Below are 27,130 nucleotides of genomic sequence, written 5' to 3'. Positions count from 1 at the left end.
AAGCCGAGGCCACCGGCCGCCGCCCCGCAGCGGGAGGGGGCTGGCGGAGACAGCGCGGTCGGGGCAGCTTCAGGTTTCCTCCTGGAGCCGGTGTCGGGCGAGGCAGGCGGGCGGGCCTCGCCATGTGATGCGGCCGCCGCGAGCCGGGCCGGGAGGTGGGCAGGCGGGGATCCAGTGGCAGGGGGGAGGCGCGGGGGGGGCGGGGGCGTCACCCGCTGAGGGCGCAGCCAGCCCGGCCCGGGCGCGCGGCCGCAGCTCCACCCCCTAAAGCCTGGCTTCAGTCCTGCCGCCGCCAGGCGTTGGCATCGCCGGGTAGAGCCTTCCGGACTCCGGGCGGCGGCTGGCGGGGGGCGCGTTCCGAGGCGCCCTCGGGCAGGGCGCGGGGGCAGCGCCTCGCCTGGGCTCTGGAGGCTGCGGGGCCATCGCTGCAGGTAAATGCTCTTTGGGGCTCCATGGTCTGCGTTTCCCTGCAGCTCTGGGTGGAAAAGTTTGCCCACCTGAGTTCGCATCCGCAGGGCCACTTTCTCCAGGGTCCCCAGGGATGCGAGAGTCAGCAGAGGTGACCCGGGAGCTCTGCAGGCGTTGCGGCGCGAGGGCTGGGCGCCGCCTCTCGCTCTCCTGGGAGAGGCAACAAGTGGAGAGGGCGGTGCAGCCTCGTGCGGCGGCGGCGGCAGCTGCGGAGCGCGGGGTCGCTCGGGCGCACTGAGAGCTGGGGGCTGGGCGGGTGAAAGCCCAGCCAGTGTCCTTCGGGAGCCAGGGAAATAAACAGCGCTCCTGCGGTGGAGAAGGGAGAGCGTCGAGAGTTGGTGTCCGTCCTTCCCATCCATGCTTCTGCTCCGGGGCGGAGGGTGCTTGGCAGGGCCAGGACCGCAGAATGCAGACGGAGCGCAAGCTCAGGACACACGCACTACCACTTACTCGTGTGGAAGCATTTGCTGTGTTTCAAAAGGCATTTATAGTTACCTTGGTTGGGAAAGGCGGTCAGAATTATGTGGGACTCCTTACGCTTATTTTATGCATTTGTTTCCCCTTAAATACCCGGGGTGTATGTGGTGGTGCCACAGCCTTCCCGTGCTTAGGGTTTCCGAATGACAGGCGGGTGTTTGGCCAAGAAGGCACCATTTGGGTCGAGGGCTGTATGGAAAATGGGTGCTCAGGCGGCCCTGGAAACCCAGCTCTGGTTTCCCAGAGACCAGTTAGATTTCTAAGAAAGAATCCATCTCTAGAGGCCCACAGCGTCCCCGCATTGGTTGACTGGGTGGGCCGAGAAACAGTGGTAACATCTGTGTTTGAGCAGCTTCTCCCGCCTAGACCCCGGCCTGCGTCTCCACAAATCTCCCCACACCAGGAGTTATAGAGGTTCACCACGGACCACACCAATTGGGCAAAATACCAAAGAAAGTAAGGTCTTTAATATTCGTTTATAAAGAACTGATCATTTGGGATTCCATGGGGACCCTGGCTTTCTGAAGCGTTGTTATCTCGTGTTCCTAAGCCCTGAAGCTGTCAGGGGTAAGTGAAATCCTGTTTTTGCTGCAAAAACAAATCAAGGACCTGCCCTTGTTAGGTTCTGTGGCATCTACTTTGTACATGACAATCCAAGCAGAGTGGTAACTTCTGGGAAACCTGGGAAGGTTTCTCCAGATCTGTCCTGGGTTTTTAGTTACACATTCTTAAAGCACATGGGTATTTGCCTAATCTTGATTAATAGTCCAAAGTAACCCCTTTGGAATATTTGGAGAAAAGAGATGAATCTGCAAAACCCTTTGGAATTTTTAATACAACATAGTATTTCAATGTAATGTCTGATGTGGACTTTGTATGTGATTATTGTGCTGATTAACTTTGATCAAATAGGAATTTGGCTAGCATCAGATATTATAGCTAATGGTTAGGGAAACTGAGGCACAGAGCTAGCTATAGTGTGACTCAGATGAATGTCTTGGGTAAGGGGAGAATGGTGAACAGAGAATCAGTGTTTGTTCTGCTGTTGACTGTTTCTTTTTTTTTTTCCTTATCAAAACCACACAATCTGGCCAGCTAAGAACAGGTTGTATAACAGGCGTGTCATTAGACTTTCCTCTGAAGTACCCAATTGTCTTTTAAGCAGTTTATAAACGCTTAAACGTACAGAAGAAAATAGTAGTTAATAACTAAGTTTCTATGAGATGTCTCAGGAGACTCACTTGGGTGGGTTTCATGCTTTTTTTTTTTTAAATCATGTTTGGAATCTTTTCTTATTGTGTTATAAGAAACTGCACTTGTGGCTAAGACTTAAATTGGGCAGGAATTTCAGGTGAGCTCTGATACATGACCTCCTTTAGTATGCCCTGTGAGAAAAGACTATGTGTTCTAAGTAGGTATTAAAACAAATTGCAGCACATACTATTACTTTTATATTAAACATTCTGTACACCACTATATTGGTACCCAAGCTCCAACAAGTCCTGCCAGTTTATGACCAAGGGCTGAATTCCAAGAAAAAAAGATTCATGATATAAATGTTGGAAAAGCCTCAAAAAAGATTCATGATATAAATGTTGGAAAAGTCACCTAAATTACCTAGGCTGACTATAATTTTATTATGCTTTTATTCACTAATCAGATATGACAGATCTGGTTTGGGTGGGTTTTGTGTAATTGCATTTGTATTTATGTTGCTTTTAGTGAAGCAGAGTAGCTCTGGGATTCCCCCCTGCCCCTGGCCCCCACCCATAACCTTAAATATTTGTTATGAAGAGGTGGGTCAACCTGGGCAACTCCTACTGAGGATGTAAAAACAGTGTTACATTTGAAGTGCACCAAATTCAGGGAATTCTGCCATGCTAAAGTTGTGCTGTAAATATGCCACCCTGTCCAGCTTGAGTCCACATCTCTTACTTAGGCAAAGCGGGGCTTTGAGATATTTTTCTTGCTTAAGAAGTGTAGGTCAGGTCCTGTATCACAGAACATTTTGCTCTGATTGGATGACACTCTGTCATTTTGTCCAGTCTCTGTGACCCTTAGTTCTTTTGTTATTATCATGGTATTGGAAGTTCTCAGAAGCCCAAAACAGTGTCACTCTACTGTTTTGCCATTTTGACAATCTCTATTATGGGGCTCTCTTTCTGAACATGTTCTTCATTTACATTCATTCAACTAATATTTGTTGAAGGCTTACTATGTGCCCAGGACTGCTCTTTGCTTTGATTCTCTGATCTTTGGATTCCATGTTGAAGGTGACACTTTTCCGGCTTTAGAGTTTTTAGGGTCTTTTGCATTTTCAGAGTAGAATTTTGCACACTCCACATTAAGACATTTGGCTGGCCAGGGTGGGAGTGATGGCTCACACCCATAACCCCAACACTTGGGGAGGCTGAGATGGGAGGATTGCTTGAGCCCAGGAGTTCAAGACCAGCCTGGGCAACATGGCAAAACCCTGTCTCTACAAAAAATACAAAAACTAGCCAGGCATGGTGGTGTGTGGTGTGTGCCTATAGTCCCAGCTACTTGGGAGGCTGAATGGGGGAGGACAGCTTGAGTTGGGCAAGTTGAGGCTGAAGTGAGCTGAGATGGTGCCACTACGTTCCAGTCTAGGTGACAGAGCAAGACCCTGTCTCAAAAAAAAATTAAAGACATTTGGCTGGCAAAATAAGTCATGTAACTTATTTTTTTTTTTTTATGCGATAGTGCATCTTCTTAATTGACTTCCATTTTTCCTTTGAAATTTGATCTTAGGCACAATAGTAATTTGCTTATTTGTAACATTATTGCTCCTGGACTTCTTCTCTTGGATAACCAAGATAATGAGATCTGACATCATTTTTTAATGAGAGAAAGCAAAAAAGTATATAATTGAATAGTGGGCATTTGTTCCAGTGATGTTGGTTTTGAACACTTGTATAAAAATGTATTTTAATTTTCAGAGGTGTTTTCTTTTGTTTTGGTTTAATCTTTGCCTCAATTATAAATAACTCGAGGTTTGATTTCTGTAGAAAGTTAACATATAGGTGATGTTCTCTTAAGAGCAGATGAAAACGTATCTATGAATGAGGACCAACAGGCAGAAATCGGCAGTGGTGGCTTTGCTTTCCATAGTAGCCTGTTCAGAAGAGATCCTTCCAAAACCAGCAGGGAAATAACATTCTGCCTATTTCAAGTTACAAGCTTTGTGTGATGGCTGTGCACATGATCATTGTGCCTTAAAAAAATATACACTTGAAATGTTAATATGCTTCAAATATATATATATATATGCATTCCTTTAATAAATAGATGAAGTATATATTGCATCTATTAATGACATTTATGGTTTAGCTCTTCAATCCATTATCAAACACTAGTGACCATGCCCTTTGTGTTTAAGGCTTACTCCTTTTCTTCTATCATTTTATAATTCAAGAAATTATATTTCATAAATTCTCACGAAGTGGTTTAGAACGTGGACTTTGGAGCCAGACTGTTTGGGTTAAATAGCCCCAGCTTTGCCCTGGCTATGTGACCTCTCTCTACCTCAGGTTTTTCCGTTTGTAAAATGCGGATAATAATAGTAACCTGCTTCAACTGTTGTGAGGACTCCGTGATTTAATTTACAGAGAACCCTCCTGGTAGTGCCTGACAGAGAGTAAGTGATGATTGTAGTTATAGCAAATGGAAAATAACCATTTAAAAAGAATGAAAGGGGTAGCAGGTTTTTCAGCTTTCAGAAGGCAGTGAGATGTCAGTGTGACCCCAGGAGAAATTGCCCTAGGCTGGGAGTTGGATGAAGGGATGGAGTCCTCTGGCTTTCCAGTTTTATGACCTTGAGTGAGTATTCCTTCTGGAACCCTTTCTGGTCCCAGTTTCCTCATTCAGTAAAATGGAAAGGATTAGACTGGATGGTCTCTAAAAGCAACCCATTTTTTAACATTCTACTCGGTCGTGATGAGTAGAATTTGAATGTGATGTATTAGTCAATTTGCTTTACTTGTCTTGGTCAACACTACTAGAAATGTACTGTCTACAAGGTTAGCATTGTGCCTGCAACAGGCATTTGAATAGATGATGAGCTGTCACTCTTATTACTTTATCTCTCCTTGACTACCAGTCATCAGGGTGAAATGACTTGGACTTATCTTCCTGGATTTAGTCCAAAGAGATTTCAGACATGCAAGTCCAGATCCTTTGTGTCGGCCATATGGCTGCCCTAGTCCTCTTCTTCTGAAGAACCCCTCATGTAGAAGAGGGGTGGTACAGTTCTGGAAAGAGGAAAGACAAGTGGATGGTTTAATTTTATGATAAAAATAATTTCTATCAGGCAAAGAAGTCTCATGAAGGACTTCTAAGTATGGTGAAAAGCAAGAGGTTTTCATTGGGTTGGATGGTTCAGACAAAGTCCCTCGGGGGCTTATATTTTTGTCTTTTCCCACTAAGACCCTGATTTATTGTCTGTACATTGTCACTGGTTCTTTGTCAACAGTGCTTCTCCTTTTCTTGCTTCACCAGCCTCCTGGTTTGCTGTATGATCAGGTGTTAGAGTTCTGAAAGGTAGGGGATGTTCAGTGATTAATGAGACTACTGACTATGGGTTCTTTACGTTGAGCCTCTAACCCAGGATTTCAAGCCCTGTTGTTCACTGGAACCACCTGGGTTCAGAATCTCTCAAGTGGACCTAGCATCATTTTCTAAAGAGGCGATTCTAACGTACAGCTGGGTTTGATAGCTACTTTCCTAATCTTTAGGTGTTTCTGGCTTCCTACATCGCACAGTGCCTAGGGAAAGGGTAACACCTGCTATTTCTCATGGTGTTACTTTTATGCTATTGGTGGTGTGTCAACTGTCCCCTGCTGTTTCCCCCTTGTGAACTCTCCAGTTCTGTTAGCCGGTACTAGTAACTGCCTATGGAACACGTGTGTTTCTAACTTCTTTGACTTTTTCATAGTGGGCCCCTTTTTCTCCCTTGCCAACATGTGTTGCATTCCTCAAAGCCCAGCTTAAACCACTTTCTCTCTGTAACCTTCAACTAACTTAGTAGCAACTGTGCTGCTTTCCCTTCTGAACTCCTATCACTCTCTCATTTCTTACCTCCTGCCCCTGGGTTCTTTGTGTGTTCCTGTATATAAGTCTCAACTTTACATCATGACTGTAGCCCATTAATGACAGGGACCCTGATTTAGGCTACTTTGTAGGGTGCTTAAAGCAGAATATACACATGTTGGTTGGTTATTTAGTTATTTTGCTAACTGTCATCCCAAGTCCTTGTTTACAGCACCACTGCAAGGACTACTGGGTATCTGATGTGGATTGTGTTGGAAAACACTGGGATGCAGGGGGAGAAGGGCAAAGTTTACTCAGGAAGTAGACAGTCCTTCACAGATGTAAATGGGAGACCTCATGGACCTCTCAGGAAATTGTATCAACCTGCATGGGGAAATGAATGAAATTCTTGATTAAAATCTGAGTCTTTGGATTGAAAGAAGCCTAAAAGTTTTTCTCTAGTCTCCAGAAGGTGCACAGTTCCCCTGCATGGCCTATCTCCAAATGGTTGACCAGTCTGTCCTTGAATATCTTCAGTGATGAGGACCTCATGGCCATAAAGATAATCCATCTATTTGGAAAGCTTAGGCTTTTAAAAACAATTCTCCCTCATCCTAAGTTTGTCATATTTCTGCTGTGTGGAGGCCATTCTTTTTTTTTTTTTTTTTTTTTGAGACAGAGTCTGGCTCTGTCACCCAGGCTGGAGTGCAGTGGCTGGATCTCGGCTCACTGCAAGCTCCACCTCCCGGGTTTACACCATTCTCCTACCTCAGCCTCCTGAGTAGCTGGGACTACAGGTGCCTGCCACCTTGCCTGGCTAGATTTTTGTATTTTTTAGTAGAGACGGGGTTTCACCGTGTTAGCCAGGATGGTCTCGATCTCCTGACCTCGTGATCTGCCCATCTTGGCCTCCCAAAGTGCTGGGATTACAGGCTTGAGCCACCGCGCCAGGCCATAAAAAATTAATTATATATCCTGTCTTCAAGTCTTCTTTTATTGAGGTTGGAAAATAAAAATCTATTTCTTCAGCCCTTGTTAAGTGACATGATTTTGAATCCTTTCACAAACCTGAATGTTGGACATATTCCAATTCGCTATTTTCTTTTTAAAATGTAATTCTTCCAGATGCTATCTGACAGTGTAGAGCAGCAGTTCCCAACCTTTTTGGCACCAGGAATTGGTGTTGTAGAACACAATTTTTCAATGGACTTGGGTGAGGGGGATGGTTTCAGGATGATTCAAGTGCATTATGTTTATTGTACATTTTATATAATGAAATAATTATGCAACTCACCATAATGTAGAATCAATGGGAGCCCTGAGCTTGTTTTCCTGCAACTAGATGGTCCCATCTGGGGTTGATGGGAGACAGTGACAGATCATCAGGCATTAGAGTCTCATAAGAAGCCCACAACCTAGATCCCTTGCGCAGTTCACAATAGTGTTCGCGTTCCTATGAGAATCTAATGCCGCCACTGCTCTGACAGGAGGTGGAGCTCAGGCAGTAATGTGAACGATAGGGTGCGGCTGTAAATACAGATGAAGCTTCACTCCCTTGCCTACTGCTCAACTCCTGCTGTGTGACCTGGTTCCTAACAGGCCATGGACCTGTACTGGTCTGTGGCCCCAGGAGTTGGGGACCTCTGGTGTAGAACACAGATCTGGCCCCCTTCCTTCTAGGGAAGGAGTGATAGCTCATGGTTAAGATTAGCAGCTGCAGGTCAGAGAGACTTGGGGAGACTCATGGCATGCTGCTGCTAGCTTGTCTTGGCCAAGTCACCTAAACTTTTAGCCTCAGTTTTTGTCTATTTCTCTCATAAGATTGTAAAAAGGACTCAATAAGATAGTTTATATAAAGTGTTTAGCACTGAACCTAAGATAGAATAACTCCTCAATAAACAATAGCTTTAAATTTTTTTTTTTTTTTTTTGAGACAGAGTCTCATTCCATCACCCAGGCTGGAGTGCAGTGGTGTGATCTCAGCTCACTGCAACCTCCGCCTCCTGGATTCAAGCGATTCTCCTGTCTCAGCTTCCCAAATAGCTGGGATTAGGGGTGCGTGCCGCCATGCCCAGCTAATTTTTGTATTTTTAGTAGAGACAGAGTTTCACCATGTTGGCCAGGCTGGTCTCGAACTCCTGACCTCAGGTGATCTACCTGGCATGATCTACAGGCATGAGCCACCGTGCCTGGCCTAAAATTATTTCTTAACCATACTATTGAGTTTCCATGTTCATAGTCATCTCAAAATTAGTTTCTTTTTACATATGTTGCTATGGCGCCATATGTCCTCATTCATGGACTTGTGCATTTGGGTTTTTAGTCTTAGGAATAATCTTAATATTTATCTCTCTTGAATTTATTTTCCTGTATTTGACCATTTTTTCCTAGTCTTTTAGAGTGTTTATACATTTTTCATATTCACTACCCCTTTTAGTTTCAAGTTATCCATAGGTTTGATATACATTTATTCAATGCCTAGGGAAATAATAAAACTGTTATTTAGGCTGAAATCTAGGGTAGAGCTATTTGATGTGTCTATGCAAACTTCAGTTCAGGTTGATGTTTATCATTTTCAAGTAGACTTGTTCAACTAATTACTACTTATTTGTACCAGCATCTGGTTCTTAATCCCCCATCTCCTCATAAAGATATATACCGTGTCTATTATATCTCTTTGTCTACCAGTCTAGTAAATTATCACCACATAATAAAATGGGGTTATTCTCAAGTGACTTATTCTTTGGGAGCACACACTGGCTCCAAAAAGCCACTACTTTTTCTTCGAGGTCCTCATACACCACAGTTTTAATAATCTGCTCTAGAATCTTAATCTAGGATCAACATGAAATGCCTTCTGTCTATAATTTGTAGAATCTGCCGTTTTGAAGGTCAGAATGACATGCGCTTGTCTCCTGTATCGAATCCCTCTGCCATTGTCCACAGTTCCTGATGGATTATGGTTAGGAAATCTCATCAGATTCTTTACTATCCTGGCATGTCCAGCAGCCTGGAACTGATTCAGACCAGCCTGATGCTCTCTTACAATGGACTTTCCCAGTTAGAGATGTTCTTTCTCTCCTCTTTAATTGAAAAATCATTACCTTCTAAAAAGAGACAAAATACAAATAGACATGGAGGAATTCTCACTTCTTTATCAGTCTTCTACACTCTATCACCAGCCCCAAGTCAACCTATCCCTTTCTTGACATTCTGGCTTTAAAAATAAGTTGAAATAAAAATTTTAGTATCCTTAGATTTTTAGAAAACCTTAGGTTATTTAGGCCTTTAGACTGCCTGATACAATTCTAAAGAGCATGACTCCCTCATGTTTGTTCTTGCAAAGGGCCAGGGAGGAGGGTAAAAAGAAAGCCACTCATGGGCCAGGCGCAGTGGCTCACGCTTGTAATCCCAGCACTTTGGGAGGTCGAAGCAGGCGGATCACCTGAGGTAGAGAGTTTGAGACCAGTCTGACCAACATGGAGAAACCCTGTCTCTACTAAAAATACAAAATTAGCTGGGCTTGGTGGCACACGCCTGTAGTCCCAGCTACTCGGGAGGCTGAGGCAGGAGAATCTCTTGAACCTGGGGGGCAGAGGTTGCGAGTGAGCCAAGATCGCGCCATTGCACTCCAGCCTGGGCAACAAGAGTGAAGCTCCATCTCAAAAAAATAAAAAATAAAAAAAAAATAATAAAAAAAGCAAACAAGCCATTCTTTTTACCATTTATGTATGAGTGGAAAATAGCACACACCTAGGAATCAGGACACCTGGCTTTAGTCTTGAGCTCATTGAAAGTAATCTCTTCATATCTCTAAGAATCAGTATCTTTTCCAAACAGAAGGACTTTGGTTGTTTCTATGAACTGTGATGATTTCTTGAGGTAGTGATTTCATTTGCTATTTATAAAGCTTGATGGAGGTGGAATTTGGATGTGGTAGTGTAGTAGGGAAATTAAAGTCCGGGTTTATCACTCTGTGGAATAACCTGTCTCCTTTTTTGTTTATTATCAGAAACCCACATTTAGGAATAAGAATCAGCTCATCTAACATAAATGTTGTCTTTCATGGAGTTGTCAACTTTGCAACTTGTCAAAAACTTTTCAGGAATGGATTTCTGGAAGTTGCTTTTATAGCAGTTATCACAGCCCCTAGAGACAAAGCAGGATTCAGCTGGCCATTCCTATTCTCGGAGATAAAGAACAATGCACAAAACCCATTGCCAATGCTTTAATAGGGTTTTAACTGATGGATTCTTAAGGGGGAGTGAAATATAAGTATTTCTCTTAAGTTCTATGTTTCCTGACACATGTAGCTGTTATGTAAAATACATGTATATTGTTTCTTCTCTCGTTTGATCACCAGAAATATTGATATCTTGCTCATTGACAATAAAACAGTATCAATGACTCCTTGATGTTTAGTTAGAAAGGTTCCAACTTGGATAGAAATTTGTTTATTATGAGACAAAGGTCTTATGTCCTTTGATTTTTAGTCTTCTTGTAAAAATGTTTTAGTGTTAATAAAAAGGTGCTTAAGATTTCACCTATAGATAACGTACGTTGTTACAATAAAAATGAACCCTCTAGGTTATCTTCTTCATATCTACAGAAAGTCCCAAATTAACTTCTCACTTGGCATGCTTGTCTCACAATGATAGGGCTGAGCTAGAGAAAATTCACCTTTACCACGAACAGTTTAAAGAAACTACATCTTGATAGGAATGCTAACAGTAATTTGCATATTGGTTTATCGAGGGTTTTTTAGTATTAAAAATAAAGGGTAAGTTTTTTCCTCTTTTGCATTTATGGTAGGAAGGTTTATCTTCATGAGCTGTGTTGCACCTTTGTGGGCAGCAGCAGAAGAAATTAGAAGTAGAGTGATGTTTGGAGTTCAGTTAATTGAAAGACAGTCTCTTTAGTGTGAGTTGAAAGTGATTGCTAGTGGTTCACACCATTCATCATGGTAGGATAGTAGAGTGTGTGCAAGAGGAAGGTTTTAAGAAGATTGTCAGTCTGAATGTAGCAAAGGTTGGACCACAAGTAGATTTGGGTTGAAGTCTTAGCATTGCCACTGATATATCGGGTGGGTCATATCACCTTTCTGGGCTCTGGTGACCTCATCTGAAACCTAAGGGGCCAGGGTCAGACCACCTCCATGCTGTGTTCCATCTCTCAAGTTCTATGTTTCTACGGAGGTAAGGATGGTGTCTTAAGCCTCCCTCACATTATGAGCATCACGCTTGGCTCCCAGAGTGCTTTCAGACACTTGACTGGCAACATCTAGATTGTTCAGGAAGTTGAGTTTGAAGATGGTACTTCAGCGTTGCATCTTTATGGGGAGAAATGATTGCAGATACTTTGAGATTGCCCTGTCATGGCAGCTCATGTTATTGTTGTCAGAATACTTCATGAGCAGTGAGGTGGAATCAGCCAGTAATAATCGAATAATTATCTTTAATAGAATTTTAGGATGAATGAAAATGGGTATTAATTTCATTTTAACATATTGAACTTAATGTACCTAACCCCACTGAGTCTGGGTGGAGAATATGCTCTGAAATGTGTGGCATTTTTGATAAATATCAGTTTTTAGCTAAAATAAGAACTTTTATAATGGTTCCATCCCCTCTCTCCCTACCCCATCCCTGCTCCCATCTTTCTCTACCTCTCCTCCTTCTCTCAAGAAACCTACGGATTTTCCTTCTGTTTAGTCTCACACTTTTTTCCTCAAAAAGAGATAGCAAATCTCTAAAACCTCTGGTATTTTATGTAGTTCCTGACTAGCAGCATGAAAGAAAACACACTTGTGCTTCTAAAAAGGTAGTTTTGTTTGTTTGTTTTTGAGACAGTCTCGCTCTGTTGCCCAGGCTGGAACGCAGTGGTGCCATCTGAGCTCACTGCAAGCTCCGCCTCCCGGGTTCATGCCATTCTCCTGCCTCTGCCTTCCGAGTAGCTGGGACTACAGGCGCCCACCACCACACCCGGCTAATTTTTTGTATTTTTATTAGAGACGGGGTTTCACCGTGTTAGCTAGGATGGTCTCGATCTCCCGACCTCATGATCTGTCCGCCTCGGCCTCCCAAAGTGCTGGGATTACAGGCGTGAGCCACCACGCCCAGCCAAAAGGTAGTATTTTAAGGCATGACATCCTTCCACTTTTCACAGAGCCTCAAGATAAAGATATTTTATTATATTGGAGATTTGGACAATGGATTTATTCTATTTGAGATTTTAGTTGCTGAGTGTAGGGGCTCTAAGCCCTCTTATCATCTAGGAGTTCTTTCCAAAGCTTTTTCACTCCAGGGAGTTTGGGAGTGTTATTTGATTTTTTGAGCCTTTATTGAGTTGGGTTTAGCTAGTAATTGCTATAAGGCAGACATATGCTGCATGCTGGAGGTTCAGAGATAAGAAGCTTAGAGGTAGCTCTTGAGGAGCTCTCAATGCTGACAAATTAGCTGCCATAAAAGCCAGTAAATACACTGTGATATGGAGAAGCAGTGGGCCAGCGTGCTCTCAGCAGCCTGAGCAAAGGCAATTTTCTGGGAGCCATACCTGGTGTAATAGAGATCAAAGTATTATTTAGTTTTTTTTTCTTCTTTCCTGTTATGGTATTCTAACTGTAGTCTATATTGTAAATATGCATCTGCTCCAGTGATGTTATAAAAACCAGTGAATTTAAGAAATTGATGTTTTAATTAAAATTTGTGTAATTGGAGTGATTATCTTTCAGATGTTAGAATGCAACCACAGACTGTCGCACTTGCTTTAAAACTATTATTTTTTGAACATACATAATTTCTTGCTGCTAATAATTTTTTTAAACCCTTTCAAAGTTGGGCTTATAAATAAATATTTACTGTAGTTATTTGGTGGGAGGGAAACTCAAATATTATCAAACAGAAAGGACGATTCCTTTATATTCCAATTTGTTTTATTGTGGCAATATGCTTGCCATGACTTTACATCTTAAATTTGTATGGAAAAAAACTTAGTTATATGTGTATGAATGTATTTTTATAAGTGCAGATACCTGAGAATTGAAACAATTTTTATAGAATCCTGGAAATGTTTGATAAAGATCTTGATGTTGTTCTTGAGATGTCAACAGCAAATTGATTCTAATGTTTCTATTGTTTGAGGAGAGGCCTCTAGTCCAGGGCCACATATCTTACAACTTTGAGTTACATTGAAGACCACAGCTTAAGCCAAAACTAAACTAGGGAAAGTAAATTATAGTGGATTATTTTGCCTTTGTGATGTTAAAGAATACTGTTGTGAATACACTGAGTACATACTGGTCTTTATTTATTTTGGGGTGCAGGGTGATTTGAACTGATTAGTACCTAAAATTAAAAATATAAAATCCTTCGCTGCCACAGTTGAATATCACTGAATTTATGGAGCACTTAACATTGCACAGTATTTAGAAAATACTAATCGAATGAATCACCACCTCATGTGTTGTTTTGACAGGAAGTGTATCACGTCTCAATAATTTCCTTAACATTTTTTCCTGCCAGGTGCCTGTTTTCTTCTTGTTGTTAACTTTTTTCTATAGAATTCCAAATATGTGGTTGATTTCCCCACTGATATACTTTCACAGTTCTTTTTCCTTTTTTCCCTTCTTTAGAGTAGCCAGTGCTTGTAGCTAGTGTTTGTATGCAAATCTAAGGCTTCTTACAGGGAAGAGAGAATGAGCAGCTGTTTTGGAGACTGATGTCCAGCCTAATGCCTTTTTCTGGTAAGCAGATCTTCATGGCCCTAGCACGTAGGATTTTACCAAGTAGGTTTTCAAATGTACCATGTCTAAGGCCAAACTTACATGAAGTATTGTTCATTCAATCATCTCTTGAGAGATTAGGGAGGATTTTTATTTTCTATTAAATATATATACACACACACATAATTTTTTTAACAATCAGCATGAGCTATCTTGAAATAAAACAAATTAGAAATCTTTTTCTAAATTAAAAGATTACACAGATGTATACAAAGAGACATTTGTAATTAGCTCAGTAACTTGTGCAGCTGTTGAGAACATTCGTATGTTTGTTTTTGGATATTTGGGTTAGTGTATTTTTGGCTAGTAAAAAAATGTGTGTATGTATACATATATATGCACACCATAACTATAAGTTTATATGCATTTTACCATTTCTATAAATTTTTTATTTTATTGATTTTATCGGTGAATTGTCAGCCATAGTCTCTTTATTGAATATAGAATTATTGCAGTTTGAGTACAAGTATACCATAGATAAGTTCTAATAGTGAAAAATAAGTGGTTTCTTCTACCAGAAGTCTTCCTTTGCTTGTAATGTAGGACTGCATAGCATAGTGAGCCTTACATCACTAGACATTTAAAGGCATATGACTATACTGTATCCCATGTAAAACTGAAGTCTATAAATAGATTTTAAGAAGATGTGTTGGGGGTTGACATTTATGCCATTAGAGGCATTCTTGCTGTTCAAATTAGTGGTATGCTTTTTCACATTTATGCTTTTTCATTTTCTTATTTAGAAATAACAAATTGTATAAAAATGAATACGTATTCGCGAATCAATCAGTGGTTTATAAAGGTCAATACTGTAGTAAGTGTTGCTTTTTATATTCTTAACACAGATGAATGTCTAAACCAGAATATGGTTAAAATTAGATGCACATACAGGAAATAGCTAGCATTCTTGAAAATGACAGGTATGGGACATTAGTACCATAATGTTATGACCACTAGAATAGAGTAGAGGGTGGTAAGCTAGGCCTGGGGTGGACATTTCTTATCTGGGCTCCTGCTCTTTGTTAGCTCTCTTCCTTTGATTCTTCTCTGCTTTCCTCTTGAAGGGATCAGACAGGTACCTGGACATAATCCCATAAATGCTACTGGTACTCTAGTCCTCAGTTTCCTCATCTGTCACCTTCTGTGATTCTATAAGCAATATATGAATAGTTGCATGTACAATGTGAAAAGCCTCTAAGAAAGTTGAACGGCCTTGTTCTTTCATGCTTCTTACATCAAAATGCCACTTAGCTACCAGTTTGGCAGAGATATAATATTTATAGTGCCAGAGGAAGTTTCAGCTAGTGGAGGGCAAATGATCATATACCCTGTTTAAGCCAAACGTTCTTCTGTGTTATTAATGTTAACAGAATTTTTAAAAAAATTAAATGAAAAAGAAGAAATTATTATCTCTACGAGTCAGCCAGCTGATGATTTATTAGCAAGTTTTGTCTAAAATACAGTTGTTCTTACTTAGAGTCTCAAAATTAAACTTGAGTTTAAATCTAGTTTAAATCTAGTTTCAATCTAGTTTAATTTAGATGATGAGTGTTTTGCGTTTCCAGTTTCCTCATCTATGAAATGGGAACAATACCAGCCCTTTAGATAAAACTGGGTAGTTTGCTGATGAAATGAAGTTATAGAACTTAACTTTGGAAACACTTTCAAAAGTTTAAATGATATTTAAATATAAAACCAAAACTGTAGCTCCATTTGCAGAGAGTTATTTATGACATAGATTTACTATTGCTGTAAATATATGTGTGGAAAAGCAGGGAGTGTAATCAGTTGGTACTGTGCCAGTTCCTAAGTCTCTTTGTTAATTTAGCACTTCTGCATTTAGTAATGTGTAAGAAAAATGTGGAGCCAATTCAAATTAGGGGAAGAAAGTCTCAAAGAGGCTGTTGTGTAGAAGGAGGGACTAATGAGTGGCCATGTTCTGGTAGGAATCCCTGGTTCTGTACTCATGGTCACAAAGACACTGTTCTTATATTCTTCCATTGTTTAGCTAGAGCATTAGGCCACTTGAGAAAAGGCATTGTTTAACCACAAATCCCTCTTTCAGGAAAAATGAGTTACCACCAAAGAGATTTGTGTAAGTACATCTGTCATATATTGGTGGAAATATATGCGTTTAAATGGTTTGTAAATGCTTGTCTTCCTCTTCCATGAGGAAAGACAGTTTCAGTGCCCCCAAGCACTAGTCTTTTCTAATCCTTCAAACCTGGTGACTAAAAGACTCTCTTCTCTTGGATTAGAGGGCATAATGGAAAAATAATGGCAGGGGAAAGGCTTTTTTTTTTTTTTTTTTTTTTTCTCATTTCATCTGGATTTGGAGTCATGCTTGTTTATAACAATAACACTCTTAAAAAAATTAGTTGCTTCTCCATATCAGAAATGTTTAGGGCCTAAGTACACTGACTGTCTTGGAGTCTTGAGTTTTTGTTGCCTCCTTGAGAAGGATATGGCTTTTAATATATTCTTAAAAATCCCATCTGGATCTTGTCTGCTGGCGATGCATGGTATTCCTACCACAGAAGACAGGGATCTCTCATAATTAGCAAAACCCCTGAACGTATTTGCACAGTTGTATAAATGGAGCCTACGAGGTTTAGTCAACCATCTAAGCAGTCCCTGCAGCATTTGAGGGCTGTGTTATAGGGAGTATCTGGTGACATTTTCATCAGCTATAGAAAGATCACTTTATATTATTTGGAGTTTGGAGTTTGATATGAATAACGAAGAGGATGATGGCCATTTATCGATTGCTTTTCCTTGTTAGGCACTGTGCTTGGAGCCTCATGTTGCTATCTTGAATTCCTGCAACAATGTTACTATTCCTGCCTTGCAGATAAGGGAACTAAGGAGCTGAGAGGTTAAGCAACCTGCTGCAGGATTTGTAGCCTGTTTATTGATCCCTAGTTTGTGGGGCTCTAAGCCCTTGCTCTCATCACTTTCCCATGCGGCCTCTATAGAAGGCTTGGAGGGGAAATCCTGCTTGTCCACCATGAAAAAGACCGGAAGAGGTTATATTCCACTCAACTGATCTAAAATTTTTCCTGCCTCTACGTTTGCAGATTTGTTTTTATAGTGAAACTAAATGCCTTGTTTATACTTACCACCATCTATGTTAGATACCGGTCTGTGTTTGGAGATCTGATTTGCATAGTTTGTCATCCTAAATATTTCCAGGATGAAAAACAGGGTTTTGTTTTTGTTTTTTTTAACTTTCCCCCTAGAGTTAATTGGCTATTTGCTTGTTCAATTATGACTTCTCCAAGTTCATAGTTGTTTTTTAGAGGAAAAGCTTCAGACTAGACACAATACTCTTGACCCAGAATTCTGACCTCTCGATACCTATGCTCTGTTCCCAGCATGTTTAATGCATTCCAGGAGTCTGTTTGCATTTTAAATGCATTGCATTTTGAACTGAGGGTGACTTCTTCTCATTCAGTCACTCCCAAAGATTACCCTGATTTTTTTTGTTGTTCCGCTCTACCACACTGCACTTGTTCTTTATCGGCCTTGATTCTGTCTTCTTGGTTCTTTTCATTTTCCAGTGGCATCCCAAGGACAGTGGGCACACTCCTCTGCTCCCACTCCCAGGGTACAGACAATGAGGGGTGTATTATCTGTAAAGAATTTAAAAACACTTTAAGACTGATTTTAGTTAGCTGGTTTTTACTATCATCATGTTCATGTGGCTGCTCCCTGAAAAAAAATCTGTCGGTTTAAGTTCTAAACAATTGTTGCAGTCACTGCTACATCTTAATATCTACGTAAACTTCAAACTTGCACATTTTAATGACTTATCCTTTAATACATGTTGTATTCGACATGAAATTTATGTTCATGATAGCTCCCAGTTATATAGTTGAGTCCCACACATGCTACAAGTATTTGTTCTGAGAGTAAATTCACAAAGGTTTAGCATAGTTAAAATTCACATCATGAACAAGTGTTTGATTTCTATAGTATTATTTAGCAGTACATTTAAATGGTAGGTTTGAAATAAGCAATGGTAACACAGTGATGTTAAAGACCAAAAACAAAGCTTAGGTTACTTTAAATCTGTCATTCTGTGTGACCACTTGGAGTTTTTGTGTTTAAAATGTTAAGCAGTGAAACAGAGTGAGAGCTGTAACTTATATTTTTAGTTTCATAAGTGAACATTTTATACTTCAAATAATTTATTGAATTTGAATATCTTTTAAACTGAAATTCAATTTTTAAAATAGTTTTAAAACTGAAAAACAAGTGAAGAAAAGATTAGATGACTAGTGCAATTTAGTGGTTACCTTCATTATATTTTTGGAAGACATTTAATAGTTTTATTTATATTTGCTTTATTTTTTATTGACACAATTATATACAGTATGCAGTTCAATAAGGTAAAAATTTCAGCTGGGCATAGTGGCTCACGCCTGTAATCCTAACACTCTGGGAGGTGTAGGCAGGCAGATCGCTTGAACACAGAAGTTTGAGACCAGCTTAGGCAACATGGCAAAACTCCATCTTTACAAAAAATGCAAAAATCAACTCAGTGTGGTGGTGTGTGCCTGTAGTCCCAGCTACTCAGGAGGCTGAGATGTGAGGATCGCTTGAGCCCAGGAGGCCAAGGCTGTGGTGAGCTGAGATTGTGCCATTGCACTCCAGCCTGGGCAAAATGGTGAGACCCTGTTTCAAAAACAAAAACAAAACAAAACAAAAGAAAAATTTTTTCACTGCATTCCTTTTCTGGTCATTATTACCATGCATTTTATTTTGAGATTATCACTGGAAATACCTTTGTCATCTAGAGGTGGGGAATATTAAATGACCTACCTATTTAGGCATCAGATGCGCTAGGTGTGCCACTGCTAGGACCACTCAGTATGTAGCTCTTGTGTCTCCTATGATGTATTATCTGCAGTTAGTGAGAGTCTGTGTTATAGGTAAGCATTTAAAGTAGCAGACCCTGAGTTAATTTCTGTGGAATTCTTCCTCACCTATGTTCACCTATATTTCAGATTTTACCGTTTCTCTGGGTTACTGTGATGATTTCCTGGCTATAGTCTGCGTTTCCATGCTCTCGTGTACCTGTTTGCATCCCTGCTTGCTCCCCCAGCACCATCCATACTCCACTCTGTTGTCAGCGCAAAGTTTCTAAAACGCGAACCTGAGCATGTCCATTTTCCATTTTCAGTCGCTCGCTAGCCCTGATAATCTTCAGTCCTCATGACCCTTCAGGCTCTGGCTCCTGTATTCCTCTCTGGCCCTGCCTCCTGCCAAACAGATGTCCCAGGAGCTCCTTGAACACACATTGCTGCCTGCTTTTCTGCCTTTGCATTTACTTTTCTTTTGCCTACCATTTATTTTTCTCTTCACTGTCTCCTCCCTGCACAAACCTGGCTAGCTTCTGTTGCTAGTCATTAGAACCACTTGGAGAGGTCTTCGAATTACAAATGCCTGGACACTGAGACCGGTTGAATTAGAATCTCTGGCAGGTGGGAGCTGGGAGTCTGTATTAAACCCCACTGATAAAGATTGTTTTTTGCTTAGGAAGATTTTCTGTGGAAATCATGGTTAATTATTGCTATTGCTTTCCTTCTATCCACTAGTTTGCGTCTCTATACAAGAAAGGGATTTTAGTAGTCTTGTGGAGTTTCTTTTGTGTAAGGAAATAAAATTTTTATATCTTTTTATAGTTTTCAGAGGGCTTCTATTAACATTTCATTCAATCCTCAACAATTCTGGGAGGTTAGGAAGGTAGATCAGATTTGGTCATTTTAAAGATGTGGAAATTGGAGTTCAGAGAATTTAAGCAACTTGCTTAGGGTCATTAACAAAAATCAAAGTTTTTTTTTGTTTGTTTGTTTTTTAAGAGATAGGGTCTTACTATTTGCCCAGGCTGAGCTCACACTCCTGAGCTCAAGCAATCCTTCTACCTCCATCTCTCTAGTAGCTGGGACTGCAGGTGGGTACTATGTCTGACTTCTCAGGGTTGTATTTTTAAAAAGTATTTACATAATTAGGTTGTTAGGGTTTCTAATCACTGGCATTTTTCAAAATTCAGAAGTGATGGAATTTCTTCTCAGATTGTTTCCTAAAAAATAGCCAAAATGAGTATGCAAGTCCTGAGAAGATACCATACTCTGATAGTTCGGAGTAATAAGAAATTACTCACTATGAATTTCCATCTCCCTTGGCTAATTTTAATTTTGAATAAAACTTAAATGGGATTATATCTTGATATGTCTGAACCTTCCTCAGAATACATGATAATGAACTAGAGAAAATGAAGTATTCTAAGCTACTTGGGATGTGTTATTATTACTAACAAAATTAATGCAGATGTTAATAACCATTTTGAACAAAAGTTTTAAATTCTTGTAATAGCTTTAACTCTTTTATTCTCCATTTCCCCTAGAGGTCTTGTGCATTTCTATTTTCCCACTTTTTTTTTTTTTTCTGAGAAGAACATGGAGAGTTTCAGCAGTGTCTTTAAATTCTTGTGATTTTGATTAATTTCCCCTCCTTTCCTTCCCCCGTCCTCCCCTTCCTCTTGGTTTGGATGTCCATATCTGTGGTCACTGGGTAACTACATAAATGCCCACTTGAAATCTACATCTTTGATATGATTCTGGTACCATACTTAAGCACTGGGTGAGGGGAAGCCGTTAATGACATGATTTGGCACAAAGCCTGACATCTTAGACCCAGTGTCTGAAACTGCACCCCACTTCCCTGCCATACCAGAAATGGCTCCTCCTCCTGCCTTCCCTGCCCTGGATGTTGGCACTCTAAGCCAGATACCCAAAAGTCTGTTTTTACGTCTCCCTCTTCTTTATTTCCTGGGATGATTTTACCTGTTGCACAGGGCTTAATTCTGTCACATCCTCTTCGTACTGCATTGCTGCAGATCAGACCCTGATTATATTGTGTCTGGATTGCTGCTATTCTCCTTGACTTCAGTTTGGCCTCCTGAAAATCCGTTGTCTTCACTGGTGCCAGAATGATCCATCTGAAAAGAGAATTGGCTGTTCCCTCCTTGGGTAGGATCTTCAGTACCTCCTTATTCCTACACACAAAAGAGTTCAAGGTTCTCCAGCCACCATTCAAGACTTTCTAGGATTTGACCTGCTTTTGCAGCCTATTCCTTGGTGTTCTCTCTCTCTGCCTTTCTGTGCTCCCCATCTCCAAGCTCATGCTCCTGTCTGAGAGCTCACTGTACATATCCTGTGGGTCCTTGGCTTTCTGCCTTTGCTCTGTTGTCTCCTCTGCCCCAAACACCCTTCATCTTGCTTCTGGCCCTTCGGATCAATATAACCACTCTCCTTCCCCTGACTGACATCTGTTCTTTAAGATCTCCTTAAAAGTATCTGCTCTTTAGGAGCCTTTCTTTTCTACTCTCCTGGATTACCTAGAGTATAGTTTAGGTTATTTTAAAGAGATTTAAACAGAGGCTTAAATAAGACACGAGTGTGTCTCTTATGTAAGTGTAAGCAGTACACTTACTCATCTGGACAGGAGAGTGGCCCACCTGTGAGGCTACCTGGGGACCACATTCCTTCCATTTTCTTGCCCCATCATCACTAGGACATTATGCTTGTTGGTGTGGTGGCAACTGGCTCACCACCACTCATCTGCATCTTGCCAGTAAGAACAGAGAAGGACATTGTGGTGGGCATATCCCTTCCTTTGAAGAGCCCAACTCAGACGTTGTATATACAGGTTAAGCATGACTAATCTAAATATCCAAAATCTGAAATGCTCTATAATCTGAAACTTGTTGAGGGCTAACATAATGCCACAAGAGGAAATTTCCACACCTGACCTCAAGTGATGAGTTGCAGTCAAAATTTCATTTTATGTATAAAATTATTAAAAATGTTAAATACAATTACCTTTAGGCTATGCATATAAGACATATATGAAATATAAATTTAATATTTAGACTTAGGTCCTATCGCCAAGATATCTCATTATGTATATGAAAATATTCCAAAAATGTGAAAAAATTCAAAATCTGAACCACTTCTTGCCCCAAGCATTTTGGGTAGGGAATACTCAATCTGTATTTAGTCTCATTAGCCAAAACATCGCATACTCACGCCTAACTTCAGGGAAGGCTGAGTGATGTAGTCTTTGGCTTAGCACTGTCCAATATTAATACAATGTAAGCCACATAATTTAAAATTTTTGAGTAACCATATTACAAAGTCAAAAGTGGTAGGTGAAATTAATCCAGTTTATTTAACCTACTAGATCTAAAATATTGTTATTTCAACACGTAAGACTAGCCACATTTCAAGAGCTCCGTAGCCACATGTGGCAAGTGGCTACCATATTGGACAGAACAGCTTTAGTTGGTTAGCCATGCACCCTGCTAAAGTTGAGGGAGCCTACCATAAAATGAAGGGGAGAATTGATATAGAGGGTCAACCAGTAGTCTCTGTCGTATCTTCTCTTAATTACTGTCTGCTCCTACCTGTCCCAATTTGATCTTACGATTTGATGTTGCCCAGGACATGTGCATGTAATGATCTGTTTCAGTGTAGATTGAGCATCTGAAGGGCAAAGATTGCATCATCTTTTCTTGAGATCTTTGCCTGTTATTCAGTACATTGATACATTTTAGTTGAGTGAATGAATGAATGAATGGAGTGAAGCTTTTATAAAATTGCTCAACTATTTTTGTTATTCTTAGGCAAATGCTTTGACTCTTATCCATCAAAAGTTGTAATATTTTAAGAATAAAGGCAAGTAGATAAAAAAGAAAAAAGTTTAATATTGTTCTTGGGGGGATGGATTTACTTTGATTCTATTTAATAAACTTGCCATTAACTTACATTCAGAGATGCTTTTGGTTGACATTCACATTGGAATATAATGGTAGGTCTCTGTTTCCACAAATAATGTTTCAGGAAACAATATGTCCAGTGTCTGGGAAATCCATATTTTCCGTGAAATATTGAATGTTGCTTCTGTGGAGGGTATTTCTCTACTATAAAAGAACAAGATAGAGTAGTTTATGTGGAACCCTAATACTGTCAGTTCCTGTTCTGTCCTTTGGGAAATATGCCATTTCTAGGAATTATTATTATAAGTCTATTAATGTCAGAAGACAGAGGCAGAGGATAATATTTTACATGTGAAACAGTATTACCAGAAGTCAACAAGTCAACAAAACTTATCAATGATTCCTGGAATTAAATGAATCATGAATGCAGATTCTCATTAAATGAAATGGAGGGCTGAATGTTCCCTAAACAAGGTAAATTCTAGAAGTTACAGGCTGTTTCTCTCTTTCACATGCTTGGCCTTGCATCATTGCAGTCAGGTGGCTGCAGAAATGCCTTTCCTGGGCTGGCCCCTGAGATACCACAGCCCTTCTCTCTCAAGAATGAAGAGTAGTGAGGTGAGGGCTAAGAGGAAGGATAAATGAATAGGACTGCACCTCTTCCTCCTCCTCTTCATTAACAGCTTCCCACACCACTCATCCTGTCTCTCATTCTCCCTGCAAACCTCTGGGGAGTAATCTCACTTCAATCAGGCGGTGCCATCTTTCAGGAAAATAAGATTTATAGCAGTCACCGCCATCACCATGATAATGGTGTTATAATGTGTGCATGTGCCAGGCTCTTGCTAAGGTCTTTATGTGTGTTACTCATTTATCCTTACAACTATCGTATGAATAGGCATTATCATGTATGATCCCCATTATGTAGATAAAGACAGACTAAGTAGCTTGCCTAGGGTCATAAGCTGAGTTGCTAAGCAGATTGACATGTGTGTCTGAATCTAAATCTTGGGTTTTTAAATGTTAGATGGTCCTGCCTCCTAAATATCACTCATGTGGCTTTTGATATATTTATTTGTGGTAGAGGGTGAGTGGGAAAGAGGTTGGGAATGGAAGGGGGACAGGAGCCCAGGAAGGAGCACCCGATCTGGAATCAAAAGAGTACAGGAGGGTTTGGATGAGGCTTTTTGGGAAAAAGCATGCCCAAAGAGCAAGGAGGAGTTAGAAATATCAGACTCATTTGTATTCTGAGTATTGGAAAAACTTTCATTGTGGCCCATTTTAAGATGAAGAAGCTGTAGCCATAAGGTGGTTCGACTGTGTTGTTCTATCAATCAGGAAACGGGAGCTCAGAGACATGAGATTACTTGCCCATGGGTATGCTCCTAGTGAGTAAAGTGAATTCTCTGTACTTGAACCTGCTCTTTGGTTCCACATTAATTTTATTTAGTTATTCTGTTTTAGTATGACCTTTTAGACTTTTGTAACCAACCCTTATTTGTTATTTCTGTTGTATGTTGCTACTTGTTACCAGTGGGAAAAGACTCTAAAAAATAGCAGAAGGGAGTGTGTGCTTGCTTCAGGAGGAATAGCAGGGTAATGGAGAAACTGGGACAGAAATCTGTTTCTCCATTGCCCAAGTAGCCAGAGAAAAGACGGGCTGGCACAGTGGGTGGTGGCAAAGAAAGGAGGCTGGTGGGCGAGCCCTTGGTCCCTCTGCAATAAAGTGGGCACAGACCACTTAGTGGAGGCCCTCAGAGTCCCTCTCCCCACACTGTGGCAACCTGTACCCAAGTCCTTTTTGTCACCTGATTTGGGTGTCCTGGTTTCCATAGCTCCGTGTATGTGGCGGGGAGGGAGAAGTGCAATCCCACTGCCAGGGTGTATCAGGAGAAAGTATGTTCTTGGAATTCTAAACAGGAACCCTGATTCTCCTGGGAAACATGGCTAAACATGCTGCTTAGGACAGTACTCATGGGTCAGGATATGAGTTTAAGTGGCTCGTGTAAACTGGTCTGCCATAATGTGTAGGGTTGTTTTAGAGCTGCCAGTAATCCACTTATAGGCATTGGGATCTGGCCCATTCATCACCTGAGAGATGTTTTTTTGGTTTGTGTCGTGTCGTGTCGTGTCGTGTCTTGTCGTGTCTTCCTTCCTTCCTTCCTTCCTTCCTTCCTTCCTTCCTTCCTTCCTTCCTTCCTTCCTTCCTTCCTTCCTTCCTTCCTTCCTTCCTTCCTTCCTTCCTTCCTTCCTTCCTTCCTTCCTTCCTTCCTTTGACAGAGTCTCACTCTGTCACCCAGGCTGCAGTGCAACGGCATGTTCTCAGCTCACTGCAACTTCTGCCTCTTGGGTTCCAGTGATTCTCCTGCCTCAGCCTCCTGAGTAGCTGGGACTACAGGTGCATGCCACCACACCCAGCTAATTTTTGTATTTTTAGTAGAGATGGGGTTTCACTATGTTGGCCAGGCTGGTCTCGATGGGATTACAGGTGTGAGCCACCGCGCCCGGCCAAGAGATGTTTTCTAATGATGGAAATTACCTGTATACATAGGCTTCTTTCTTCTTTCTTCTTTCTTCCTCTTCCTCTTCCTCTTCCTCTTCCTCTTCCTCCTCCTCCTCCTCCTCCTCCTCCTCCTCCTCCTCCTCCTCTTCTTCTTCTTCTTCTTCTTCTTCTTCTTCTTCTTCTTCTTCTTCTTCTTCTTCTTCTTCTTCTCCCTTCTCCCTTCTCCCTTCTTCTCCCTTCTTCTTCTCCCTCCTTCTCCCTTCTTCTTCTTCTTCTTCTCCTTCTCCTTCTCCTTCTCCTTCTCCTTCTCCTCCTCCTCCTCCTCCTCCTCCTCCTCCTCCTCCTTCTTCTTTCTTCTTTCTTCTTTCTTCTTTCTTCTTTCTTCTTCTTCTTTCTTCTTTCTTCTTTCTTCTTCTTCTTCTTCTTTTTTTGAGACAGAGTCTCACTCTGTTGCCCAGGCTGGAGTGCAGTAGCCAGATCTCAGCTCACTGCAAGCTCCGCCTCCCGGGTTTACACCATTCTCCTGCCTCAGCCTCCTGGGTAGCTGGGACTACAGGCACCTGCCACCTCACCCGGCTAGTTTTTTTGTATTTTTTAGTAGAGACAGGGTTTCACTGTGTTAGCCAGGATGGTCTCGATCTCCTGACCTCGTGATCCGCCCGTCTCGGCCTCGCAAAGTGCTGGGACTACAGGCGCCCGCCACCTCGGCCGTCTAGTTTTTTGTATTTTTTAGTAGAGATGGGGTTTCACTGTGTTAGCCAGGATGGTCTCGATCTCCTGACCTCGTGATCCGCCCGTCTCGGCCTTGCAAAGTGCTGGATTACAGGCTTGAGCCACCGCGCCTGGCCACCGCCGCTGCTGCCTCTTTTTCTCCTTCCTTCCCTCCCTCCCTCCCTCCCTCCCTCCCTCCCTTCCTTCCTTCCTTCCTTCCTTCTTTCTTTTCTTTTCTTTTCTTTTCTTTCTTTCTTTTTTCCTTTCTTTCTTCTTCTTTTTCTTCCTCCTCCTCCTCTTTCTCGTTTCTTCTTCCTCTTCCTCTTCTTCTTTCTTTTTCTTCTTCTTTCTTCTTCCTTTTTTTTTTTTTTTTTTTTTTTTTTTTTTTTTTTTTTTCTGGACGATGTCTCACCCTGTCATCCAGGCTGTTGCCCAGGCTGGAGCACAGTGGTGCAATCTCAGCTCACTGCAGCCTCTGCTCCCGGGTTCAAGCGATCCTCCCACCTCAGCCTTCTGAGTAGCTGGGACCACACGCATGCGCCACCATGCCCAGCTCACTTTTTGTATTTTTGGTAGAGACAGGATTTTGTCACGTTGCCAGGCCAGTCTTGAACTCCTGGCCTCAAGTGATCCACCCGCCTCGGCCTCCTAAAATTATTAATACATACCTTCTGATGCATCCAAAGAAAAAGCTTTTTGTAAACATGTCCCAACAGCTAGTGCTTGGAGGAATTAATAGTAGAAACTCTGAAAGACCAAAGTACTTTCAAAAGACAGATGCTACAATTAGTTCTTAGACATTTAGGAAAATTAGAATGAGGGCTTGAACTGGGTAAGATTCTGTGAGAACTCAGCCCTGACCTGTTTACATAGGTGGGGTTTTAACAGTCACCGAGTTTGGTTGAGCCTAAGAAGAAGGGGATGGAAAATGCTCTTGGAGGTGTAGTCCAGGTCAAGAGCTCTAGAGTGAGATAGACTTGGGCTTAGTTCCCGGCTCGACTGTGTTTTAGCTGGTGACATTGGACCCCAGTCTGTTTTCTCATTCATAAAGTGGGAATAGTAACATTTTATGAATTGTTGTGCAGAATAAGTATGCTATGTTGAAACAACTCCAGATTTTACAGATAGCAATAATGGAGGGAAAATCATTGCATTAGAAGAAGATCTTGTTTTGAAACCAAACATGTTGTTTTACTTAGATTTATTATTTAGGGGAAGCTGGTAGAGATTGTGAGGAATGTTAATATCTCACCCAAGCTATTCTCATTGCTTTTACTTTGTGAAGTGCTAGCATGGGGCCTGGTGTGTAGAAAACCTGCAGTCAATGACAGCTTGTTGTTATTTCATGTGAGCACAATTG

The 27,130-nt window shown here is 41.1% G+C and overlaps 1 protein-coding gene across 3 annotated transcripts in view; it reads left to right on the top strand.

Annotated features, from left to right (window-relative positions):
- Positions 1-305: 305 nt before the first annotated feature.
- LOC105475154 (Rho guanine nucleotide exchange factor 28) overlaps positions 306-27,130 on the top strand; it is a 311,081-nt gene continuing 284,256 nt past the window's right edge. The window contains exon 1 of one of the 3 annotated variants that reach the window (XM_011730182.3): positions 306-431. The gene's annotated coding sequence lies outside the window, so the exon portion shown is untranslated. Of the gene's footprint in view, positions 432-787; positions 803-27,130 lie in introns of those variants that run through there. The other 2 variants (XM_071098819.1, XM_071098818.1) reach the window with 2 other exon arrangements.

Source organism: Macaca nemestrina, chromosome 6 (assembly GCF_043159975.1).
Source record: "Macaca nemestrina isolate mMacNem1 chromosome 6, mMacNem.hap1, whole genome shotgun sequence".
Taxonomy (NCBI): Eukaryota; Metazoa; Chordata; class Mammalia; order Primates; family Cercopithecidae; genus Macaca; species Macaca nemestrina.
The sequence above is the reverse complement of the archived record's forward strand: the minus strand, read 5'-3'. Positions and strand labels throughout refer to the sequence as shown.